This window comes from Hibiscus syriacus, unplaced genomic scaffold, assembly GCF_006381635.1.
Source record: "Hibiscus syriacus cultivar Baekdansim isolate YM2019G1 unplaced genomic scaffold, ASM638163v2 tig00110402_pilon, whole genome shotgun sequence".
Lineage (NCBI taxonomy): Eukaryota > Viridiplantae > Streptophyta > Magnoliopsida > Malvales > Malvaceae > Hibiscus > Hibiscus syriacus.
The window spans coordinates 2378652-2406632 of NW_024062722.1; the positions used below are offsets into that span (position 1 = coordinate 2378652).

At 33.4% G+C, this 27981-nt stretch overlaps 1 pseudogene; it reads right to left on the reverse strand.

The window, feature by feature from the left end:
- Positions 1-222: 222 nt before the first annotated feature.
- Positions 223-27036, reverse strand: LOC120123725 (annotated as a pseudogene).
- Positions 27037-27981: the final 945 nt, after the last annotated feature.

Sequence of the window (27981 nt, forward strand, 5' to 3'; positions counted from 1 at the left end):
GAACAAACGACGTCGTTTGATTTAATTTTTTTTTTAAAGAAAAAAAGTAAACCGGCGGTTCAAATTGATTTGGCCGGTTTTCAATCGGTTCACCCCAATTTTACCGATTTTCAGCTAATTCATTACCAGTCCGGTTTTGTGAGGTAACCGGATCGGACAGGCCACCGGTTCACAGTTCAACCGGTTGAATCGGCCTGTCCGGTCCGGTTTTGATAACCATGGTTAAATATGAGAAATGATTGACGTAAAAGTATTTGGACTTTCCACGTACTCTTCAGCTAACTCTGCAACCTTTGTAGAGGAAACTGAAGCAGAAGGTGATTGCTTCGTGGTTTTAAACTGTTGCACCACCAAAACTGATGCTGATGTTGACAATTCAGGTGAAATCAACAAACTTCCTGTTGGTCCTAATTCAGGGCACTCGGTCTTCGCATTCATTTTGGCCGTCGTTTGAGACTTCGGCATTTGCCCCACCACAAAAAGGTTGCACCGGCTGAATTCTCCGATTGCTTCGATGGTTTCCGTTGAGTTTCTCACCACTCTTTCTTCATAACTTATAGAGCTGTTGTTCGAGATTTTGTTCTTGAATTCCGTCAGAAAGTGTTCGTCGTTTGTGTTCATCTCGGCCGCGACAATCTCGCTAGAAACTTCGGGTCCGAGTAAGAAGCGAACGGCAGTTAGACTAACGCCAGTGTGCTCTGCCATTCGAGCTCCATAAGCAAGTGCTTCGTGATCGTCATGTCCACCGAAGAATAATACCGTTACGACGGAATCAACGTTGCTTGACGATATATGCGTGGCTCCGCCTAGACCACAATCGACCAAGATGCCCACGGAGCACGGCGCTTGTCCGAGAACACGCTTATTAACCAATTGATATTCGGTTTGAATCGTCTCAGACATTCCGTCCACCCTCTGGTGTTTATGGAAGGGGAGAATAATCATGGCAACCATTTTTCTTTTCGAGCTATTGCAGATGTCCTCATGCATGCTAAACAATGACGAGATGGCCGTCATCGGGAGGACCGACACTCGGCTCTGTTGCTGAAAAGTCTTGAAAGCAATCACAAATTGATCACCGTCGGAGTTCGTCCCTTTATTCCGAAAGAATAGCAGATGACCTTTCGGAGAGCTCCATGAGGTGCAATGCATACCATAGTACTAAATTGTGGCAACAACGTAGCGTAATGATAGAAGCGTGACATTTTTTAAGGTTACCGCGACATAATATCAGCACAATGCGATAAGGGAACCACTCCACAATTGTTGCGGTAAAAAACCGTTACATAACACCGCAACACGCTACAAATTGCGCAACAACGCTGCAACAAACTTTAAATTATCTAAAATATAAAATTACATAGTTGAATTGTTCTAATTTAATTCTTAAAACTGGATTATAAATATATATCATTAATAATATCGTAATAGTTATGTTTAAAATTAATTACTTAAATTTGAATTAATTAAATTATTTATTAATGTTATTTTAAACTTAAATTAATTTAAATTTAAATTGAATTTTTCTCAAATCTAAAATTAACGTGATTAATTTTAAATTAATTTTTATATTAACATTAAGTATCATAATTATATGTTTATTTATTATTATATTGGGAAATAATTGATAAACGATAGAGTAAACAACTTCATAATAATTTACATTCTGCTGGTACATTATAATTACATGGTTCATTGCAAGAATTTGATCATTCAAGTTGAGTTATATCCTCTGTATGACATTTCTAACTCTATTCATAGTTTCACGAATCATTTCACTTGTGAAATTGCTTCTGTATAGAAATTGTGGATTTAGAAAATATCCTACATAAAAAATAGCATAATAAATATCTAAACAATATATCACAATTTAAATTTAAAAGTTTTATAATGTACCAGCAGAATGTAAATTATTATGAAGTTGTTTACTCCATCGTTTATCAATTATTTCCCAATATAATAATAAATAAACATATAATTATGATACTTAATGTTAATATAAAAATTAATTTAAAATTAATCACGTTAGTTTTAGATTTGAGAAAAATTCAATTTAAATTTAAATTAATTTAAGTTTAAAATAACATTAATAAATAATTTAATTAATTCAAATTTAAGTAATTAATTTTAAACATAACTATTACGATATTATTAATGATATATATTTATAATCCAGTTTTAAGAATTAAATTAGAATAATTCAACTATGTAATTTTATATTTCAGATAATTTAAAGTTTGTTGCGGCGTTGCTGCGCAATTTGTAGCGTGTTGCGGTGTTATGTAACGGTTTAAGTTTTGAATCCATTTTGTCTCGATATAGCAACAACTAAAAAATGAATGAATTAGTAGTTTTAACATGATCATTTATGAGTTTTTTCAGACAATTTAAGTTTTGAAAATAATAAAGATATTTGTATAAATACTTTATGAATTATATCTTAATATTTATGTTTTTTGTAGTTGAATGGTGGATTAATTATGGAAATTATGCACTGCAACTTCAATGCATCGTTGTCATAGTTTTGAGTCAAACAACTTCATCTTCAAATTGTGATCGTAATTAGAGTACTTTTAGTTTGATTCATACAAAGAAGAGAAATAAACTCAAGCATAAAAAGCTTCAAAAATTGGTTTATATCCATTATAATATGAGGTTGAAACTGAGACACATGCAAAGAAAAAATGTACAAAAATTAGAAATGGGTTTTAATCTGATTGATATTGAAAATATTTTTGAAGAAGATGACCAACTAAATGCATGCATTGAATAAAGAGAGAATGCTACACATGATAGTGAACAAAATTTCTCATGGTTGCCTGAGGAATTACTTAATGAAACTGATGATGAAATTCAAGGTGAAGATATGAATAGATCACATACTCTATTTAATGAGGAAAATGTTCAACTATCGACGTCAAGTTATGATGATGATGATGACGATGACGATGATAGTGGTTGTGATGATCATGGTGGTGATAATGAAGGTACGTACCAATCAGAATATGGACACATTTATTCTATTGCTTTTTATGGACATCAAGGTACGTCCATATATCCTTACGATGATAATTCAGGTTTGTATAGAACAAATGCATCACAAAATAGAAGAGATGATGATGATAGAACTCATAGGAGGATGGGAGAACCCTTTTATGATTCATTTGCAGATTCATCATCATATAGTTCAGCTACAAATGATAATGAAATTAGTGAATCATCTCATGGTTCTCATTCCTACCAACCAAATTCATGTTATCCACCTTACCTTGAACAAAATCCAAGTTATGGATTTTTTTTGTCATCATTTATCATACAACATGTTTCCTACCAATGATGCATCTTATGATGCACATAATGTGATGTATTCTTCATACATCATAGGAAGGAATCAAAACCAAGACAATGACGAAGATGAAAATTCTTTAGATCTACCACTCCATTCATTTTGGTGGTGAACTGTAAGATATAGAATTTGTATATTTGTAGTTATGTATTTTTTTTCTTTCTAAGTTATGTAAAATGAACATTTTTATGTTACAATATAAAAAAATTAATATGATTTTAGTGATATTGTTTATATGTTATTCATTAACATTATAATTGTTATTAACCATTATCCAGTATGATATCACTTCTATGGTTTATATTTATTTTTAATAAATTTTTATCTATGAAATTAAATTTTTATTTGCAAAATAAAATATTAAAATAGTATATTAATATTAGTATATTAAAATATAATTGTAAAATGTATAAATATAATATTTTAGACGTATTGTGATTTTTGAGGAAGAAATCATGCCCGCGACAGCCACAAAACATTATGTAACGTCCGTAGCATCCGCAACCGCAATAAAATCCGCAACCGCAATTTGATACTATGATGCATGTACACAAACTCCTTCTTTTTTCTCAGATCCACGTGAAGCCTCAATAAGATTAAGCATAGTAGGAATGTTTCTCAAAATATGGAAGCAAGCTAATATCCGAAGCTGAGAATTAGTGTTTTTTCTCTCGATTATTTTGTGCTTGTGTTCTCCTTTCCCCTTTCGTTTGGTTGGCTTATACATTGCCATCACAACTGAAGTAGTTATAAAAGTTGTAAAAATGGCCATCAAAACCATGATTGCAAATTTTTGGTCATTCAAAACCTGAAAAAAAATACAAATTGGAAAACATTCATTAGTAAAGCAAATATTGGTTTAAGGGTAAATTACACAAATTGTCCTTTTATCATAGGACGTTGCTTTATTGAGTCAATTATTAGAAGTTACAAAATTCATTGTTGTCTAAGCTAGACATTAACATGTTGACATTGAGATAAAATCTAATTCAAGAATTACTTGAGACTATATTTGAGATTCTGGAATTAAATGTTATCATATCTCAGGCAGTATGTTACCGTCTACCTTAGACTGCCGCCAATTGTTTTACAATAAATGATGAGTTTGAAATATATCAATAGTCTAATAACCATTGTCACAACCCTAAATAAGTAAAATAATAATTAAAATTAAAAAGGATTGATTTAATGAAATTTAGGGGCTAAATCGTAAGCTTTAGAAGCTGGCAGCCCGATTTTTAAAGTTGCAGGAATTCCAGGACTATAACCTGATATTGCCCATTTTTAATACATGGTGAAAATTTATTTTCCCCCCAATCGAGCTATCTCATTTCCCCTAAATTTCTGATACCTAAACCCCAAATTCATCCTCCCCAGTCAATCACCTTTACCGACCAAATCCACCACCGTCCGACCATCCCAGCTCAAGCCACCACCACCACCAAAATATTCACCGTCGAATGGTGATCAAAACCCAACCCCTAATTTTTCGAGAAATGACGTCGTTCGCTGTGGATCAGCCAACGAAAAATAGTCGAAAAACCCTCAACCGTCGTTCATTTTCGCCACTGGCATTGTTTCGTCTCACAGCTGCCTCCACTGCACTCACCGGTGTCGTACGATCAAAATCCGACCAGTTTTGTTCGTCGTTGATGCGCCGTCGCTGACCATCATTGGGTAAGTTAACAATTGGTTGATGGTGATATTTGGATTGGTTTATTGGTGATATTGGATTGGTTTTAGATGTATATGAGATCATTATTGAATTGGGGAAATTCGACTGGTGAAAATGATTTCGGACGCAGCCGCACGCTTCGACAGTGCGCGGGGTCGTCTCTGGTCAATCCAAGAAAATTATGGAACCGGTCCAGGCAAAACCAAATCGGGTTGACCCGAACCATTGACATGACCCAAACCGTTGACCGGCCAGACCGTTGACTTTAACTTTGATCGATAAAGTCAAAATTTTTGAAAAGTCCTATTTTATGTCTTTGGATGTCCTGAGTATGATTTTGAAGTCCGTTTTATCAAATTCAAACTTGAAAGCCTCCAAATTGACCGTCAAACCCAAACATGCATATGTAATTTAGTGTTTTAATTTCAGAATAAATAAAGTAAGACTCGACACTGATTAATTGTTATTATTTGAAGGTATTCGAGACTTATCAGATCGCTCGCTAGCTCGACCCAGCTGTTCTAGATCCGTTAGACCACGTGAGTCGATAGTCACTCGTATGAACCATGAACTTTATGAATACTCCGATTGAAATATTACTTGGATATTAACTCAGTTTGCTATGAATTAGGTTCGAACACTGTAGTATAGTATGACGAGGTCGGTGCTTAGTAGTTTTACTGTGTGCCCTATTTTACGAGGTGTGTTCTCTATGTGCAATATGATTGTTTTATCTTTTTTTGAAAATATGGTTCAATGAACTATATGGTTTACTGGTTGATGATATATGGACTATGACTGCAAGACATGTGATATTTGAATATTTGTTTTCATTAGAAAATATGATTATGCCGTATACGAATCAAAATTACTGCTTATTATATGAACTATTTTACTGAAATATTTGTTTTGGGCAGGATGGAGAATGGAGGTTCAACTCTGATCAAGTTGATAAATCCTTACGGACCTAAAGCGACCCTTAGGTAGGCTCTGTGACCCTGAGATATTTCTTGGGTAGGCCCCGTGGTCCCGAGAACTTTCTTGGGTAGGCTATCAGGCCCTAAGATGTTCCCTTAGGTTGGATCCTTATATCCAATGGGTATAAGGTAAGCCCTATGGATGCATTTCTGGGGAACTGCATATGGTGTACTGGAGGAGGGTAAACTACGAGTTTTAAAAATTTATGCTTTATCAGGATTTCCATGATATTCTACTGAACTATTAGTTGATTTATTTACATATTATGTTTTTATTACACTATTGGGACACACCGAGCCCCCAATTCACTTTTCAAACTGTTTTACCCCCTTTCAGATACTTGTGGATAGGCATCTGAATCAGGCACTCGAAGGATCGACACATTCTTGAAGAACTTTTTGTTGTAATGTTTCTTTCTTTCGAATTGCTTTCAATTATGGTGACATGTTCCTTATTTTTGAAGTATTTATCTTTTTATGATATTTACTGTTTTTGTTACTAACACTTGATTTATCGTGGTTTAGATTTATGACTTGTTTTGTTTTATGTAATCACTTTTAGTCTATATTTACGAGTTCAACTTTTATTGTTATTTATTATACTTTTATAATTGTTATTTGTAATATGATTTCAAATTATCGAATAACATTTTTGAAAAATGTTTTAAGAATTTTTAATATAATTCGTTAAACTTACTTAGTCTAAACACATAGGCTGGGTCTAGGGGTTACAACCATTTTGTAGCTTTTAATAGTCAACGGACCTAAAGAAGTAATATTTTATAGTTGATGGACTATTTTATAACTTTTAATAGTTGAGGAACTCAACAAAGATACTTATAGTAGGGATTATTTGTATAGTTTACCCAAGTTTAATTAGTGTTTTAAAAGAAAATCAAATTATACCTTTCTATATTTGCCAATGTTGAGAAAAATGAGCTCCACCAAGCCTTTAGTATTCATAAGGAGCCCTAGTGCCAATGCCTCCCCGAAAGGCACCTTGCATAGAAGGGAAAAGAATATGGGGCCAGAGATCTTGCCAAAATATGCGGTGATGATGACTAAAATGAGGAGGCCCCAAGACTAAGGTGTATTAGACCAGACCCAAGGTACTCTAAATACTTCAAAATAACATCAAATAAGTATTTAAAAGATAACAATATTATAATGGTATAATAGTATAAATAGTAATAGCTAGGACCACATAAAACTAGCCTTGTTTGACACTCGGAAAATAGCTAGGACACTGAGTTTCTCTTAGAAGAATTATGACAATCAATGTATATCCAAGTCAGTGCCAAGGCCCTTCAACAGTCGACTGGGAGCAGAAACCCCAAGACTCGACTGAGTGAGTTAGTGGGTGTACGTTTTCGATGCAGCTCCGCATCTCACCCTAGATACTCGAGGGTATCTCAGAATGGCTAGAGGGGTGTGTGAGCTCCAAGATGCAGAACCCTCAGCTGTACCATGATGCTTACTCGGTAGTTAAATTAGTAGCTTGTATTTCCAGACCTGTGCCACCAGTAATCTCATTTAGTGAATGCATGTAGTATAATACAATTATTAGTGAGACACAGAGCTCGTAAGTTCAGTGTTCGGAATGTGTTTCCGTGCGCAGGTTCTTAGAGGCAGATCGATGGGAGTTATCGCCGCCAGATATTCCAGTGTTGCAGACCAAATTTCCAGAGACTATTAGAGTAAGTCTTGAGTCATCTTTAGAGGGCATGTACTATTATGATCCCTTATATGTATTCAGTCGTATTCTTGAAATTTATTGGTACTGTATTATTTTGAGATATATTTTGGGAGCTCCCCATTATTTGTAAACCCATGTTATCACGTTTCATTTTTTATTTATATGATGAATTATTTTCAGTGATTATAAATAGTTTTAAAGAAAATTTTTAGGTCACTATTTTGGTAGTCCCTTGTGACATTGTAATTCATTGATCTTCAGGTCGGAATGGATTAGGGTGTTACATATAATATGTATATACATAAGTATATACATGCATCATATATATGTACATGCATGCATATATATATACTTATGTATATACTTATACTATATAATTTATATAATTGTATACTTATATATATAATTGTATAATATATATATACTTATATATTATATATATTCTTATATTATATATATACTTATATATATATATATTTATACTTTATATATATATATATATATATACTTTATATATATATATATATATATATACTATATATATATATATATATATATATACTTATATTACATATATATATGTATACATATATTATAAGTATAATGTATACTCGTATTATACGCATAAGTATAATATACACTATAATATCTATATGCATGTATTATATTATCATAACATTTATCATACATATTATATATACACACATAAGTATAATTGTTCTAATTTTTTTCTCAACTTTTGAAATAAATGCAATTCAGTTTATTTTACAAATGTTCTTTATATTTTACAATTATTTCAATTTGATCCCTTTGTGTTGTTTTCTTTATTTAAATTTAAATTTTTTAATTTTATATTTGTTCAATTTAGTCCTTAAAATTATATTTGTATATGAAATTGGCTCATACTTATTTATATATTTTTTAATTTACTTCATACCCTATAAATCACATAATAAACATTATTTCAAATTTTATAAATTATATTATAGTCTCTAACCCTAAAAAATTTTGTTCACCAACTTTTTAAATGGATACAATTTAGTCCAATTTTATATTAATTTCAACTTCACATTTTAAAATTATTTCAATTTGATCCCCATCAATGTGTGTTGTTTAATTTATTTAAATTTTTGTTTGTAATTTCATGTTTGTTCAATTTAGTCCTTCAAATTATATTTTTATAAAAAATTGATCCATAATTATTTATATATTTTGTAATTGACTCTAAATTATATACAATTACAAATTGCAATTTAGCGTTTATGAAAGGCGAAAAATAATTAATCCAAAGATAAAAAATGACACGACCTGAAGTCAATTCGTATCCAGTAAGATTTAACCTGAATTTTGTCTGTCAATAATGTGATATAATCTAAATGAGATCCGAGTGAAGTCCATCCGAACCTGTATTAACCTGGTATTTACCTGCTTCGAACCTGAACCGTTTTTACCTGAACTGATATTGATCCGAACTGAAATTAACCCAACCTGAACCTGAACTAAATCTAATGTCAAATCAACCTGAAATTGACCCAAACTGATTTGACATGGACCCGTCCTGATCTGAGTCGAACCATCAAATTGACCTGACATGACCTATATCCGGTTATACCTGACCTGACAGGATCTGACTGAAGCCTAAACGATTACTTGATTTTACATCCCTAATCATAGACTTATTCAACTATTTTTGCCTAATTACTATAAATGTACATGTCCTTTTGGGTAAATGAAGATATATATATAAAGGGTTAGTTACATGATTGATCACTTTCGTTTTATTTTTGTCCATATAAATACTCATTTTCATCCGAAAATTTTGGATTGAGTTTCTTTTATATATATCTCTCTTTAGTCTTGTGATGTAAGATATACATATACACAGATTGAGTTAAATGGTTTTCTAAAAACAATACAATACAATACAATACAATACAATACAATACAATACAATACAATACAATACAATACAATACAATACAATACAATACAATACAATACAATACAATACAATACAATACAATACAATACAATACAATACAATACATACAATACAATACATACAATACAATACAATACAATACAATACAATACAATACAATACAATACAATACAATACAATACAATACAATACAATACAATACAATACAATACAATACAATACAATACAATACAATACAATACAATACAATACAATACAATACAATACAATACAATACAATACAATACAATACAATACAATACAATACAATACAATACAATACAATACAATACAATACAATACAATACAATACAATACAATACAATACAATACAACAATACAATACAATACAATACAATACAATACAATACAATACAATACAATACAATACAATACAATACAATACAATACAATACAATACAATACAATACAATACAATACAATACAATACAATACAATACAATACAATACAATACAATACAATACAATACAAATACAATACAATACAATACAACAATACAATACAATACAATACAATACATACAATACAATACAATACAATACAATACAATACAATACATACAATACAATACAATACAATACAATACAATACAATACAATACAACAATACAATACAATACAATACAATACAATACAATACAATACAATACAATACAATACAATACAATACAATACAATACAATACAATACAATACAATACAATACAATACAATACAATACAATACAATACAATACATACAATACAATACAATACAATACATACAATACAATACAATACAATACAACAATACAATACAATACAATACAATACAATACAATACAATACAATACAATACAATACAATACAATACAATACAATACAATACAATACAATACAATACAATACAATACAATACAATACAATACAATACACAATACAATACAATACAATACAATACAATACAATACAATACAATACAATACAATACAATACAATACAATACAATACAATACAATACAACAATACAATACAATACAATACAATACAATACAATACAATACAATACAATACAATACAATACAATACAATACAATACAATACAATACAATACAATACAATACAATACAATACAATACAATACAATACAATACAATACAATACAATACAATACAATACAATACAATACAATACAATACAATACAATACAATACAATACAATACAATACAATACAATACAATACAATACAATACAATACAATACAATACAATACAATACAATACAATACAATACAATACAATACAATACAATACAATACAATACAATACAATACAATACAATACAATACAATACAATACAATACAATACAATACAATACAATACAATACAATACAATACAATACAATACAATACAATACAATACAATACAATACAATACAATACAAAATATCCAATCCCAAAAATAGAACGACCCAAGTGATAAACATTGGAAGAAACCCTAGTTCCTATGTTCAGCCCTGCGCTACTTGGAGCGTCAGCTATCGATCCAAAAAAAGTTCAACGGTTCAAATCACATTAAGTCAAAATGCTAGGTTTTCACACCCTATTTAATTTATGCAGCTGATTTCTGGCCCTCAGATCTGACCTCAAGATCAAACGGTTTAGATGTCTTTTGAATACTCCGAAAGTTGAAAACTACTGCCAATTGAAGGTCAACGGTTGGGGTGTTGTGCTGATTCGATACCCAGAACCATCTAACGACCCAAACGAGTGTGTGGGGTTCATAAGGGGTCACTCAAACTGTCATATGTGTCGAGGTGACAATCAAGCTTCTATGCGCCTAGAATGGTCCCCTAGCCGTTTGTGTGGGCATTCACACCTTCCTCTGCAATGACAGAGGCAAAATGGAAGAGGACGTTATATCAAAAAATACCAAAAGGAAAAACAGAGCACCTCTTAGCCCTTCGATCGAGTCCCAAGCCAGAATCTAAGGCAAAAAGAGCCTCATTTCTTTCATCATTTCACATGCTAAGAGCAAACAAAAAGTAAAGGAGGTATATTTTGTTAAAAGATGTTCTTGGCCCTCAAAACGACCATGCAAGCAAGATCTGTGACTAACACCCCAAATTATAGGTTAGTAGTTTCAGATTTATGTGAAAGGTAATTGGACCCGTGAATTTCATAATTTAAGTTGTTGGATTTAATTAGGTTGGGGTAGGACTCAAATAATTATGAAAATAAGATTTTAATTAGTAGGAAAAAGAGAAAGGACCAAAAGAGTTATTTCGTCATTTTCTAAAGATGAAGCCTATATATTTCTTTCATTTTCTTTTCCTTATTTCTTTAATTTTTCTTATTCTCTTCCTCTTCAAAGGTCAAGCTAAGGGTAAGGTCTTGATCCCTTTTCATGCTTTATTTTCGTTCATAATCTCACTAGCAACGTTGTTTTAATGAATCAAAGTCTTGGTTTATTTCTAGTTAGAGAAAAATAGGAGTTTACGTCAAAATCACTAAGGAAAGGAGTTTGGCTAAGCAAGGGGTTTCATTTCGGGTTTCTAACACCAAGGTAATGTATTTATAATCTTTTGGGGTGTTAATATTACCATAAGTATGAAGATTTGATATGATTTGACTATTTAACCATTTTAGGGTTTATATTTGATATCAAGATCAAATGATGTTTTAGGGGTTTAGAAGATATTTTTATACTATTTGAAGACCCTAGTTAACTCCCTAAAGATTTAACAATTGATTAAGAACCAAACTATGACCTTTAGGATGATTTCTGGTGATTTATCGAGTTTAAATAACCATTTTAGGGTTTAAGTAACGATACTATTAGTCTTGAGACCATCTAAATTTTCAGAAACAAAATGCATTTTTGGTACAGATACTCATAAGTGTATCGATACTTAACCCTATGCTATTGATACTATAGGAAGAAAATCGATACTACTCACTTTGGATGGTTACTTTTGACCTAGTTAAGGCTTAAAATAGCTAAGGATGATCTAAATTAGTAAGACTTAGTCCGCGATGGATGAAAAAGGCCAAAGGGGCCCGAATGCACTCGTAGAAGTGGGTTACAACTGAAGTACTCATAGTAGGCATAGCGCGTTCAAGTTTCTTCAGTCGATGGAGAACGAGGATCATTGTAGGGGGATGTACCAACCAACGACACAATGAGCAAGTCAGATTCAGAAATAACGAAAAGTATGGGCTTCGAGAATGTCTGTGAACCTTAGAGGTGTAAGTCATTCTTTTAATTCGAAGGGTTTGAAAGGAAGTTCAATAAGAGCGATTAGAGGGTCACTTGTCACACCCCAGATTAGGGGTCAATTTATGAGTTTCTGAAACCTATAGACAAATTTAGGAAGTACAAGAAATTCAGGGATCTAGTCCTGAATTTGCCTATTTTATGTTAATGGTGAAAAATAAACCCGGTTAAAAATATTTCCTTCGATCAGTAAGAACCAAAATCCCTGATTTTCCCCCAAATCCCTAACCCATTTCCCCTCACCGACTTTCTTTCCCCTGATTATGTCGTCGTCCAGCCACCTTAGCCGACGTCGTTACCCCCAAAATAACTGTCGCATCACTCTGACCAAAACCCCTTTGACCGATCATCGAAAGAATTCACCGTTCACTGGGAATGAAAGGTTAAACGTTTGTCAAAACCCCACCGTCGCTGCTCATTTTTGCTTCAATTCTAGTTGCCTCGACCATCGTCGTGCCTCATTGCTGTTACCAATGCATTCCCTTTCCAGTTCTGATCAAAATGAACATGTGGGTCACTGCTCCGTCATCGTTCTTGCTGCGATCGTGGATACTTTGGGATGAAATGGTCGGCCAACCGAACCTCCTCTACCGCCGTATGTGTCGACTGTGATTGTGGTGGTCTCCAAACGGTCCAGGAAATTTCTAGAACCAGGTCGACCCGATCCGCCTGCCCGACCCGCTTGACCCGAACGAGTCAAACCACACTAAGTCAACTCGACTGAGTCAACTCACTAGGTCAATTCGTTGATTTTAACCGAGTTTACCTTTGATTGTTGATCGTTGACTTTGACTGAGTCAACCCGTTGACCGTTTACTTTGACTTTGATCGAAAAAATCACATTTTTCGAAAAGCCTTATTTTATGTTTTTCTACATCATAAGTTCGATTCCGAAGTCTATTTTGCCAAATTCGCACCCGGTAAGCCATTTTTCAGTGATTTATATTCTGATTCAATATGGTTTCTCAATTAAGTTCAGTTTCTAATGTAAATTCGGTTGCTTTGTATTCGAGGAATTATTGGACGTTGAATTCAAGTTCGAGAGTGATTGAATGGAGTTTAAAGGGTCGATCGATATGGTACAGAAATCGAGATAATACTCTACTACCATTTGTATGCTTTTTAGAAACCATTGATAATTTGTACATGCATGAATGGATAAAATTGGTCCATAAAATGTAGTTAATTATTATTACTCAAATTAAATTTGGAATAAAGACGAAACATTGTAAAAGCCTCAGACATCTCGAAAAAGAACTTGGTAAACTGATCGAAAAAAAAAATTTTAGTTCAATGAATAAATCAGTAAATCAATTAAGCTCAGAACGCGTAAATTCTGATTAATCTCGTTAAAGATTAAATTATGGAAATATTTGGATAAGAAATTACCAATAATAGCTCTATGTGGTAAAATTAAAAAAATGCCCTTATAATAAAAAAGGACAAGATTTCCCCTAGAGGTGAAATTAACCTTCAGTGAGGAAATGAATAAAGTACTCGGAACTCTAAAGGAACTAGAATACTTTCAAGCCTATGTTATCCGAAGTAATTCCACTGACATAATTGGATGAAATAACGACAATACCCTTAAAGTGTAATATGATTCGAAGCACGTCCAAGCCTTGGAATAACAAATACCCTCAGCTCTGAAATGAACAAATCAACCTCGTATACCAATTTGATTATATTATATACCTAAGTAAAACAGAATGGAAGTCTAGTACGTATTCAAATTTTGAAAATGATAGAATTACTCTGGAAACACTGATGAACTTGCATGATGTATCGTCCCTAAGATATTCAACAACGATTTTAAAGATGATTTATGGACAAGAGTTGTTAGTATTAAAGAGTGACTACCCTGGAAGTGCAAAGAATTGACTTGTTCATATGCATTAGTTGTGGGAGTTGTTCAACCCGAGTTAACTCGATATTCCGATAGATCGACACAAATCGTAAATGCCCTGAATCTTTATTTCTCCCTTATCAGCTCAAATCACTTAGAATTCTCCAAGAACCTAATTCCCAAAATATCTCTGATTTCCTGAATAATGGAACCACTCTTGTTATATCTGAAAACACGAGTAACTCATATGCAAAGGATTATGAATACCTTTCTGATCTCCTAACATCTCCGAAAATTTTCCGAATACTATATGATCCTGATAAATCACGTTCTGAATAACTGATGATTCTGTCAGCTAATAAATGCTTTCGATAATGATCCTAAATTCTGGTAATCAATCGGTATATTAATATCCATGTTTTCCTTTCCCAATAAGATTATCTAGTACCTCCGAATAATATATGGAACCTCTAGTGTGCTCCCTGATCACATGGATATTTTCTCTGATTTATGTTCTGATCTCAGCTCTGATTTCTGATATCTCTGGTTATTAACCGGAAATGTTTTATTTGGGGTACTCTGGGATCTGGTATAAAGATTATGGCAAGTTCAATCCATGTTGGTAATTTCTTGTATAGGTTCAGCACCGACTGATAATTTCTATCTCTGACAGGTTCAATAACTATTGGTAATTCCTTGTATAGGTTTAACACCGACTGGGAATTCCTTATGGACCTAAGGAGACTCTTGGGTAGGCTCCTAGGCCTAATGGTCCTAGTGGTAAGACCTTATGGACCCTAAGGCACTTCCTTATGGATGACACCACTACTATGTGCTTTTGGGTAAGACCTTATGGACCTAAGGGTACCCCCCTCAGGTGGAAACCTACGCTTCGGCTAGGGTAAGACATTATGGACCCAAGGTGTTCCCTTAGGTTGGCACCTACTCCTTTGGGCCTAGGGTAAATTCTTATGGATGCAGTTCTGGGGAACTGTATAGTGGCGTCCGGTTAGAGGCTTTTACTATGGTTTTTAAAGATACATTTTAAACTGCTACTGTTTTAAAAATTATCTATATAATTTCACTAGTTTTGAACACACTAGACAATCTCTGATCTCCTAAACCCAGTCATCCGAAATAATTCCCTCTGAACTGAAAACTTACTGTCTGTTACTACCTGAGATATCAGTAGGGCCCCAACTTTACCTAAAAGTGTGTAGATGTCTGAATCAATAAGGAAACATTTACTTATCTATTATATGCATGTTCTTTAGCATAATCTGGTAGTACTATATTGCTGAGTTTTCCAAAGCTCATCCTGTTACTCACTATTTGAGGTTGAAAGGATTGAACCAGTGTAACTATCAATGTTAGTAGGGGAGTTTCACCGACGTTGCTTGCAGAGTACGGTGCGTGTGATTAGGGGCATATAGCTTGTATTTTATTTTTATATCCGAGTCATATATCTTCTTTATTTCTGAATAATGTTAAATTACTTTTGTATTTATAAATTATTTTAATGATTTTAAGTATTTTAACAAAAAGTTTAATTTTTTTGATATTTTTATGATGGGTCGCTCTGGTGGCCCTAATGTGACACCCCATATTAGATCGAGTCCCGCATCGGTCTGAGGGGGTTACATCACTACTCAGAGTTGAACCCGAGTAAGGTATCGGGCTAGATAATAGTACAACAGATATAAAAATCATCGTAAAACCCTGAGAATGCGCAGAGACTTTGCTAGAGGCACATAATGATTAATATACCCTTAAGTAGTGAGTAACCAGAATAGATCATCATATTAAATAACAACAGTAACAGAATAATAATCCCTCGCATAACTTTCTAAGTGAGAGAATGAGCGAGATAGCATCTAGAGAGAGGATGAACTAACCTTAATGAGTCCAATTATCCTAGAGTATACCTAGGTTACCTTAGTTTCCCTAGTGAGGCATTATTAGTGTGCGAGGCAGTTCAAGAGCTAGTGAGGGCGCAAGGCCCGAACAAAAAACGAGGAGTCAGTTAGCGATATCAGTTTCGTGTGGGCTCTGGGCCTTAGGTATGTATTTATTGTCTTATTTTTCCAGTTCAGGCGGTGATGATCGTCTAGTGGTGTAGGATATCCGAGAACACTTTAAGCAAGTACGCGAGGCACTTTTGCTACTAACTATGGCCGAGGCCATAGCACTCGTGAAGGGTGGGTTGGTAGGTGTGATTTCCTTACCCGTATACAACACAACAAGTGTACGAGGCACTTTGATGACTAATTTGGGCACGATGTCTAACACTCACTAGGGTGGGTTAGCCGGATGTGATATTCGCAATTGTTAGTGTCTGATTTCTTTGTGAGACTAGATACTAGTCAACATTGCATATATATAGTACACAACTAAGTTAGAGTCGCATTTGGATAATGCCGAGTCGAGTTAGAGTTGCATTCAGATAATGGAAAGTAGTAGTAGTCAGCCTGAGTTGAGACTCGATAAGGGTGTGCTCATGAAGAGGCCTTAGCAGAGGACTAAGGGAAGCGTGAGACTTCTGCTTCAGTGATAGAGTAGTAAAGCCTTAAGTAGGTAGCATTTAATCAACATCATGCATGTGCCTACTGCTTAGAATCATATTTTTAGCAAGCTTATGTTTATGAAACTGTTAATACTACTCTAGATTATTGATTATATTACTGAGCTTTGTATGCTCATCCTTCATATGTTTTCCGTAGGCAAGTTAATAGCTTGAGTATTTCGTGGAGCACTGTCACAGCAGGACTTCCAGTATCTCCTCCTTGGTATTGTACTGTAGCTTTAGTGGGCATATGTATTCAGAGAACCTTACCTGTGTATTTATTTTATCAAATAGTTAGGTGTATTATTTTGGTTTTAAATTATGTTTCACGAACCTCTGGTTTTTGAAATGTTTTAATAACTATTTTATATGTCGTATGGTACCATTGAGTATGTTTTAAAAGAAAACAAACATGTTTTGAAATTTATGGGTTGTATCGGTAGCTAAATGTGGTAATTTAGGCCCAATCTAGTTTAGAGTGTTACATTTAGTAGTATCAGAGCATCAAGTTGAATCGATCCTAGGACCCAGTAGTCAGTTTTAGTAAGGTGTCATTGAATACATGCCCTTAGGTACTGAAAGTACTTGTATAAGTCTAGAGTCTGATGGTGTTTTCTTCCTTAATATGTGTTATAGAGTTTTTGCGATGGCTAATAGCTTCGAATAAGGTATGAGGACATAATTTTCTCAGCTAGTTCAGGGAGACCGTTCAATGTACGAGTGCGAGAGATAATTTCTTTGGTTGAGTTGCTATGCTCCAGAGTTAGTTACGACTGAGTACTTGAGGTGCAAGAGATTTCATAAGGGACTTCGTATTAAGATCCTTGAGTAGTTAGTGGTAGACCTGTCTAGAGGAGTTTTAGGGTTGGCATGAAAAACCAAGACCGTAGAGAGAATGTAAAGTATGAGGAATAATTTGTTGAATGAGTGTAGCGCCCCAAGTTGGAAGAAATGTGTTCCAGTAAACCAAACGCAGTTATCCATAGAGAGAACCAGAGTTTTGAGCGAGCAGAGAAGAGTGACATCAAATTTGTCACTCTAGTTGGGTCAAAGGTCAGATGTACGGTTTCATAGGAGACCACCAGTTTCATCATCTACGACGAGCTTTGAAGACTCTGATAAAGTTTTAATATATCTAGAGTGCAAGCATTTTGGTAAAATCATCGAGGAAGGTGCTACAAACTTTCTAGGAAGTGTTATAGATGTGGATCCTTAGCACATTTGGTGAGAGATAAAATTAGTTTAGATGGCGATGTGTAAGCTCGACCAAGGGGAACAATCCCAGTAGCTCGTCAAGGAAGAGAACTTTTTGAGAGAAGTGTTAGTTTCATGCCCTGATAAGAGGATAGAGGAGCGGATTGACTTGTTCTCGGTTCGATGGTACAGTATCCCGCCTGTCAGTTTGTAGAAGGGTAGAGTCAGGATGTTGACATCTTAGGTATGTTTTCAGTTATCTCATCTTTTCATGTGGTTTCATCAGACATTAGTACATGGATTCTTTGGTGGAACCAATTGAATTAGGTAGGAAATATATTCGTATAGAGAACCCGTGAGCGAGGAATGCAAGTAGCTAGTTGGTAGGCCTTAGTGGGATACACTAGAATGATCTCTGATATATTTTGAGGACTCGATTCTGATTTAGTAGTCGATCTAAGGGATGTTATTAGCGCAAGTATTGCTTAACCTTGAGATTCTAAGTTTGGAGATGAGAGAATAAATGATTGTCCCTTATTGAGTTGAGGGTCATATCTAAGAGAACATCAAACCATAAAATTCTCCACCCTTGTTTGTTTCCTAGGGGAGTATCCTTGTGGGTTGTCAGGCTAAGTATGAGACTATAAGGACTTTCGTGTTATCAATTGAGATGGTTCGTGTGATTGACCTACAACGAGCTAGTAATCCCAATCTCAACATTGGAAATAAGGATCTTCATTAAAGCATTAAGAGTACGTAAGTCGCCTAGCCATAAATATCATAATGTATCGCATTTAGTGCCAAGGCACTTACTAACTGGGCACATATGCCCTAAGTACTTGTGAGGAGTAAGTTAGCTGGGTGTTTGTTCCATTGTAGTAGTTCAATAATTTCACCCCAAGTACTAAGGATAATATAGGTAAGATATCGAGATACGAATCTAGAGGTGCGTTTCTTGAAGTACATAGAACCCTTTGATTCTGTCAGTATGCATTTGTGCATGAAAATCAAGTGAGTTAGCTAAGTGAGCCAAGCATCGTCAGTGATGTCTTCGTGCTGGTATATGAGCACGAGCCACCTAACATTACTTAATTATCTATCAGACATTCTCTCTCCTAAATTTACTGATCTAACACTCTTTTTGATAAAGCGCGGATCAACATATGTGTCTTTGCGGAGTTATGTCAGAGCTGGCGTCACTTAAGGGAAGGCACAGATCGTCATATGCGCATTCGCTGAACCTCTAATATATATATATATATATGTGTGGAAGACGCGAATCATGAAGCATGCATTCCATGGAAAATGTTGACATGGCACCACGTGAGAAGGCTGTTGAAAACATTTTGATGTTTCATTATAAAAAATAATGTAATATTGAATTTTAAGAATTTATATTTGATTTAAAATTATATATTCGATTAAATTATTCGAATATAAAAAAATATTACTCCAAGTTTTTAAATGTCAATTTTAATCCTCACTTAACTGTAAAATTATGTTTTAATCTTAAAATATTTTTGAAACAATTTTTACAAAGTATTTCGAGCATTAATCAGGCCAAAAATAATATTTTCAAAAGGGATGTACCGATACACTCCTGTATGTACTGATACACCCCATATTTCGAATGTAATTAGTGTACCGATACACAGTCGATGTATCGATACAGTCCTAGCTCTGAGAAACATCGAATGTAATTAGTGTACCGATACACTAGATCAACTAACGGTCGAAATATTTGAATTTTACATGGAGTGTACCAATACACCTTGATAGTGTACCAATACACCTACGCTCCCAACAGATTTTTTGAATGAAAAACATACTACAATGGCTCTATTGACTTCACCAATGATCTCCAACGTTCAGAATCAATCCAAGGTATACCTAAACAAGCTCAAAAGCTATTGATCAATAATAAGAAACAAGAATTGAGAGATAATCAAATAGAAAGAATCAAACCTCAAGTTTGAGAAATTCAAGCCTATTTTCCATTCAATATTCATTTTGATTTCAAGAACACCATTTGTGCTCAATTTTATTTATTCTTGAGTGTTCTTTCTTTGTTCTAGAATTGTGCAAACATCTTGCCTTGAGAGGTTTTTCTGTAAGTTTGCGAAATTTGTAATTTTCTCTTTGGGAGATAGTGTTCTTAAGAATTTGGGGTATAATTCTTGAGGGATTTATAAGGTTACTCTTTGTCGTCAAAAGAAAGACAAATTAGTGAATTTGTAGAAAATCCTTAGTGTGGATAGCTAAGGTAGTAGACGTAGACTTTGTTTGAGAAAGTCAAACCACTCTAAATGGTTGTGCAAATATTTTCAATTTTCTACAAAAACCTCCACTGAAATTTTTATTACCGATTTACCCCCTCTTGCCCGATTCATCTGATCCATTAACTCAAAAATTGGTATCAGAGCAACACTCATTTGAAGGTTTAACCACTTCTTGAGGGGAAGAGATATATCGATAATCAAATCATCAATGGCGTCTACTTCAAACTTCGACTTTGTTCTTAATTCTCAGCCCGTCAATAAGCCTCATTTCTTCAATGTAGCTAATTATGCCTATTGGAAGAATAGGATGAGATACTTCATTCAAGGTAGTGACATGGGAGCATGGAAAATCGTGGTGAATGGATACTCCGAACCATCCATAGACCCAAATATGTGGAGTGAAGAAGAGATGAGAATGTTCCAGCTCAACTCAAAAGTCATCCATATTCTATTTTGTGCTCTTGGACCAGATGAATACGGGAGAGTTTCATCTTGTACAATCGCCAAGGAGATATAGGATAAATTACAAGTCACTCATGAAGGCACCAACGAGGAAAAAGAATCCAAAATAAGTCTTCTAACTCATAGCTATGAAAATTTCAGGATGAAACCGGATGAAGACATCGAAGCTATGATAGATAGATTTTTCGTGATTGTCAATGGTCTCAAGGCATATGGAGAGATCATTCTAAACGAGAAGCTTGTGAGAAAGATAGTTTATTCTCTTCCAAAAGCTTGAAAATCAAAGAAGACGGTGATCATCGAGGCTAAAAACTTAAAGTCTTTAACTCTCGATGAGTTAATTGGTTCTTTCCTCACTCATGAAATGATGATTCAAGATGAGGTAGACCTCGAGAAGAAGGACGAGACAAAGAAGGAGACGGAAAAAAATAAGAATGTTCGAGTTGCTCTCAAATCCATAAAAGTTGAGAGTGATTCTGATGATGACGACGATGATGAAGAGATGACATTATTTTCCAAACAGTTCAGAAAATTAATGATGTCCAACAAAGGAAGAAAATTCAAAAGAAATAAAGGCTTCAAAAATGAACCAAAGGATAAGGACCTGATCATTTGCTATGAATGCAAAAAGCCCGAGCATGTCAAATACGATTTCCTGCAATTAAAGAATAAGTTTCAATCAAAGAACAAGCACAAGGCACACGTAGCTACTTGGAGTGATGATGATGAATCATCAAATGAAGAGTAACAAGAAGTAGTAAACTTGTGCTTGATAGCCACCGGGGAAGATTCTTAGGTAACCTCTAACTCATTTGATTTAGAATATTATTCTTATGATGAGTTAGTAGAGGAATATACTGGTTGGCTTCGGATTATGAGAAATTATTTTCAAAATACAAGAAAGATATTTCAAAATTGAAAAATGAAAATAATCTCATATCCAAGACCAACAATGATCTTGAAAGTAAAATTAAAGAATTGCAAATCAAAATCAAAGATTTTGAAAAGAAAAATTCTAATTTGCATAATTTACTTTCAAGAGTCCATGACAATCATCAAAAAGAAATAGATGATCTTAAAGCTTCTTTCAATAAAGTTCGAACAAAACATTTTGAAAATTGAGAAAGTTAAAAATCCAACTTTGTTAGAAATATTTTTAAAAACTAGAATCATAGAGGTCCCCAAAGAACCTCTAATAGAAAAATCGTTAGAAGTATATGAGTCCCTAAAGGACTCAATACTACTAAAGATAAGAATATCCTATATAAATGGATACCCAAGGGGACTAGGATTTTAGAGACTAATGAATATGGACCCAAAAGAATTTGGGTACCAAAAATTAGAAATTAATCTATGTTTGTAGGAAAAGGAGCATTGCTACAAGGCACAAAATACAAGTTCAAATTCATGGTTCCTTGATAGTGGATGCTCAAGACACATGATCGGAGACAAGAGTCAGATTATTGAGCTTAACGACAAAAATGAAGGAGTGGTATCCTTTGGTGACAACTCAAAAGATTACGTTGAAGGTATAGGTACTACAGGTAATACCTCTTCCATACAAATAGAAAAAGTATTCTATGTGAATGGGTTAAAGCATAATCTATTGAGTATTAGTCAATTATGCGATAAAGGATACATGTCTTATTTAAATTAAATGGACCCAAAAGAATTGGGTACCAAAATTAGAAATTAATCTATGTTTGTAGGAAAAGGAGCATTGCTACAAGGCACAAAATACAAGTTCAAATTCATGGTTCCTTGATAGTGGATGCTCAAGACACATGATCGGAGACAAGAGTCAGATTATTGAGCTTAACGACAAAAATGAAGGAGTGGTATCCTTTGGTGACAACTCAAAAGATTACGTTGAAGGTATAGGTACTACAGGTAATACCTCTTCCATACAAATAGAAAAAGTATTCTATGTGAATGGGTTAAAGCATAATCTATTGAGTATTAGTCAATTATGCGATAAGGATACATGTCTTATTTAAATTAAATGGTTGTTGGTGACAACTCAAAAGACGTTGAAGGTATAGGTACTACAGGTAATACCTCTTCCATACAAATAGAAAAAGTATTCTATGTGAATGGGTTAAAGCATAATCTATTGAGTATTAGTCAATTATGCGATAAAGGATACAATGTCTTATTTAAATTAAATGGTTGTAAAATTGTTGACATTGCATCTAATCGGATTATGCTTGTTGGTCACAGAATAAGAAACATATACATGGTGCATTTAGATTCTTTTAATATGACTACTTGTGCCTAGTTGCTAAGGATGAACATGATAGTTGGTTATGGCATAGGAGACTAGGACATACTAGCATAAGTGTTTTACAAAGATTAATTCAAGGAAATTTAGTAAGAGGATTGCCAAAGCTAAAATTTGATAACAATAAAATCTGTGATGCATGTGCTAAAGGAAAACACAAAAGAGCCTCATTTAAATCCATGAATGATGTATCAACCAGTAGAGTATTACAATTGATCCATATAGATCTTTTTGGGCCAATTAGGACTACTAGCTTGGGTGGAAAACAATATGCATTTGTCTTGGTAGATGACTATTCTAGATATACTTGGGTTCTATTCTTAAGTACTAAAGATGAATCATTAGAAAATTTCATCACGTTTTCAAAAGTAATCTAAAACGAAAAAGGTTACTCTATTTCTAGTGTTATGAGTGATCATGGTACTGAATTTGAAAATCTTGGATTTATTGAGTTTTGTAATTCAAATGGGATTAGCCATAATTTTTCAGCACCTAGAACCTCTCAACAAAATGGAGTTGTTGAGAGGAAAATCGAACTTTAGAAGAAATGGCTAGAACCATGCTTTGTGAAAATAATTTGCCAAAATATTTGTGGGCAGAAGCCACAATACCGCTTTTTATGTTATAAATCGAGTAATGATTAGGCCTATTTAAAAAAAAACTCCATATGAACTTTTCAAAAATAAAAAGCCTAACATTAGCTATTTTCATCCATTTGAATGTAAATGTTTTGTTTTAAACAACGGTAAAGACAACAAATTTGATGCTAAAAGTGATGAAGGAATTTTTCTTGGTTATTCCTTAAATTCTAAAGCTTATCGAGTATTTAATAAAAGAACTTTAGTGGTAGAAAAGTCTATACATGTTGTTTTCGTTGATGCCTTAAAGAATCTCATCTAAAAGCCATTAAAAGAATCTTTAGATCCTTAAGGACACTCCTAGTTTAGGACTTTGGTATCATAGAGACTCTAGCTTTAGCTTGAATGCCTTCTCTGATGCGGATTATGGAGGATGAAAAATATATAGGAAAAGCACCTCCGGTACTTGTCAATTCCTAGGAAATATGCTGATTTCTTGGTTTTCAAAGAAACAAAATAGTGTTGTATTATCTACCACTGAAGCGGAATACATTTTAGCGGGTAGTTGTTGTACACAAGTTTTATGGATAAAACAACAACTTTTAGATTATGAAATTGAATTTGGTACCATACCTATCAAGTGTGACAATACTAGTGCTATTTGTCTCGCTAAAAATCTCATCCAACACTCTAGAACTAAACACATTGAAATAAGACATCATTTTATTAGAGATCATGTCACTAAAGGAGATGTAGTTCTAGAATTTGTTGATACTTTGCATCAAATAGCTGACATTTTTACAAAACCTTTAGATAAAGAAAGATTTTGGACACTTAGGAGAGAATTAGGTTTAACTAACCTATCTGGATTTAGTGTTTAAAATGATTTTAGCATTTTTAATTAAAATTGAAAAATGCTTATAAAAATAAAACTTTTGATTACATTCTTTGCTAATAGTTAGGGGGAGTTTATGATCTTTAGTGAAAATTAATAATATGTTCAAATAAAATTTAGGAATAGATTTGATTAATTGAACATTATTAATTTTTGAATTTTGAGTTGCCAATACCACTAGAAATGATTAATTTAGCATTCTAAGTGTTTAAAAAAAGGTTTTGACATTTTTGTGCAAAGTGTTTCGATACCTTGGTATCGATACCTCCTCGCTATGTATAGATACACAATGAATGTTTACCGATACATTCTTTGAATGTGTATCTATACACCCGTCGGGTTTTTGGCTTTTCCCTAAATATCACATTTTTGCCAAAATAACAAAATTCCAAAACACTCCGCCGTTTGCTCTCAAATCACCCAAAATCTCCATTTTGCTCATTTTCAACGATTTAAGTCAGAATCCACTCAGTTTTCAACATATAATCCTGCTACAATCATCAAAATCGTGCAAACAACATCACACTCCACTCAAATCTGACTTTTTCAAGGTAAACTTTTATAAAAACTATTTTATTAATTTTTGAACATATGACTAGTTTTAGTTAGTTCTAGTTCGAATTAGTGACCGAGCATTTGTTAGATTGTAGTCTAGAACTATAATCTACAATTAATTTCATCAAAAACACAATATTTTTTTTTAAATTTTTAAATTTTCGAAAATATAAAAAATGATTTAATTATAAAATTGTTGTTTTTGATTATGTTGTTTTCATAAAAACTATACATATTATGATTTTCAAACATTGTTTTCAAAATAATTTTTCAAAATTTGCCCATTATGATTAATTTTAGAGAACTTTGAATATTGCGGACTCATATTGAGTTTTGGGATTGATTTGTTGCATATATGTGTTTTTAAAATTGCAGGTATTCCTTAATTCCATTCCGATTTAATATCATGTTCAAACACCCTAGGTCTTCGTCTAGTTGGTCAAACCAACCACAAAACCGACCTCTTATTTCACCTCCAAATCCAAACCAAAATGAACCAAAAATGACTATTCTAAATTTTTGTTTTAATGAACCTAGTCGTCGTGAAAATCTCTACCATAGGTTCACTAATCTATTTGAGTCATATAGAATACGGGAAGTGCGTATCCCCTCACTCCAAGACATGATTGATATGAAATATAAATATCTTCCTACCCTCAAAACTTGGAAATTTGATAAACTCTTTCAGCTTAAACCTGTCGTTTATCACCAACTCGTTCGCATTTTCTATTCCAATGTAGTTTGTGTCCAAAACGAGTCTCATACTGCCACCATTAGTATTCGGTCTTACCTTTTAGTCCAATACATACATATAGACTCCAACTCAAATGCTAGGACTTTTGGTTTTGATAACGAAGGTTTAGATAACGAGAAAGAAATTGTGGCTACCAATTATAGAGCTAAGGCTAGTGCGAGTACATTAGTCGATCACCACGATCGTTTTCTTCACTTGATGATCTATTGGTGGTTTAGACCATCCAGAAGTAGATACTCCACCCTTAGAGCTTTATATTTATGGTGGATACAATGTATCCAATATAATAAGAAAATAAATTTGCCACAAATCATTTTTGTTGAGCTAGTAGAAACCGTAAACAACGTTCCTTCTAAATACATATAAACCATAGTTTACATTGTCTTCTTAGTAATCTGTTTATCAAATCCAGGATTAGGGTCCATCTTGATGTAGCCATCCCTCTTAAGAGCCAAATAAATTTCACAACCTTGCATAAATCGGGATGGTCCGGGGATAAGGATCAGTGGGTTCGATCAACCTAGAAAACACCAGGTGCTAGCTCTTCACGAGCACCTCCGGCACCGGTACCGGCACCGACTGCTGATGATAATCCAAAGCTTGAAGAACATATGCGAGATATCGATGATCACGTACCTGAGGATGAGCCGGTCCAGTAAGAAAGTCCAATGCCTCCATACTTTCGATCGCTTATGGAGACATTCGATTTGAGACTTGCATCCATAGAGTCCCACTTAACCACTATGTGGGCTCAACAATTGGAGATTCTATGGGATATACGAGATAATAATGATATAGCGAACGAAAGAATCATTGCGCTCACACTAGAAATGGCTGCTCTACGAGCACATGTTCCTCATCCCGATCCACCAATGGATGATTAAACCTATTCTTGCTTAGTTTTCTTAGGTTGAATTAGAACTTATTGTTAAAACATTTTGATAGGTTTTGGATTTGTGTGCTTTGGATGTTTGGATATATTTGAATGGTTTGAATGGTTAATTTGAACTTCATGTTTATATTGGTTTTATTAATTTTTGCATCATTTACGTCTTTGTTAAATTATGAGCCTTTCTCTTGATTGTTATCTTAGCAGCTTAAGCTATAACTATTTAAATCAATTGGCTATTTTCTTAAAAACCTTGTTTAAACGTTTTATAGGGTCTTTTTGATTTAACAAAAAGGGGGAGAATAAAGTAAAAGGGAGTAATTTTCAAAATTGATTTCAAAAATGAATTTCAAAGAAAATCTTAAAATTACTAAAATGTTTTGTTATATCAAAAAAGCGGGAGATTGTTGAAAATATTTTAATGTTTTGATATAACAAATAATGTAATATTGAATTTTAAGAATTTATATTTGATTTAAAATTATATATTCGATTAAATTATTCGAATATAAAAAATATTACTCCAAGTTTTTAAATGTCAATTTTAATCCTTACTTAACTGTAAAATTATGTTTTAATCTTAAAATATTTTTGAAACAATTTTTACAAAGTATTTCGAACCTTAATCAGGCCAAAAATAATTTTTACAAAAGGGATGTACCGATACACTCCTGTATGTACCGATACACTCCTGTATGTACTGATACACCCCATATTTCGAATGTAATTAGTGT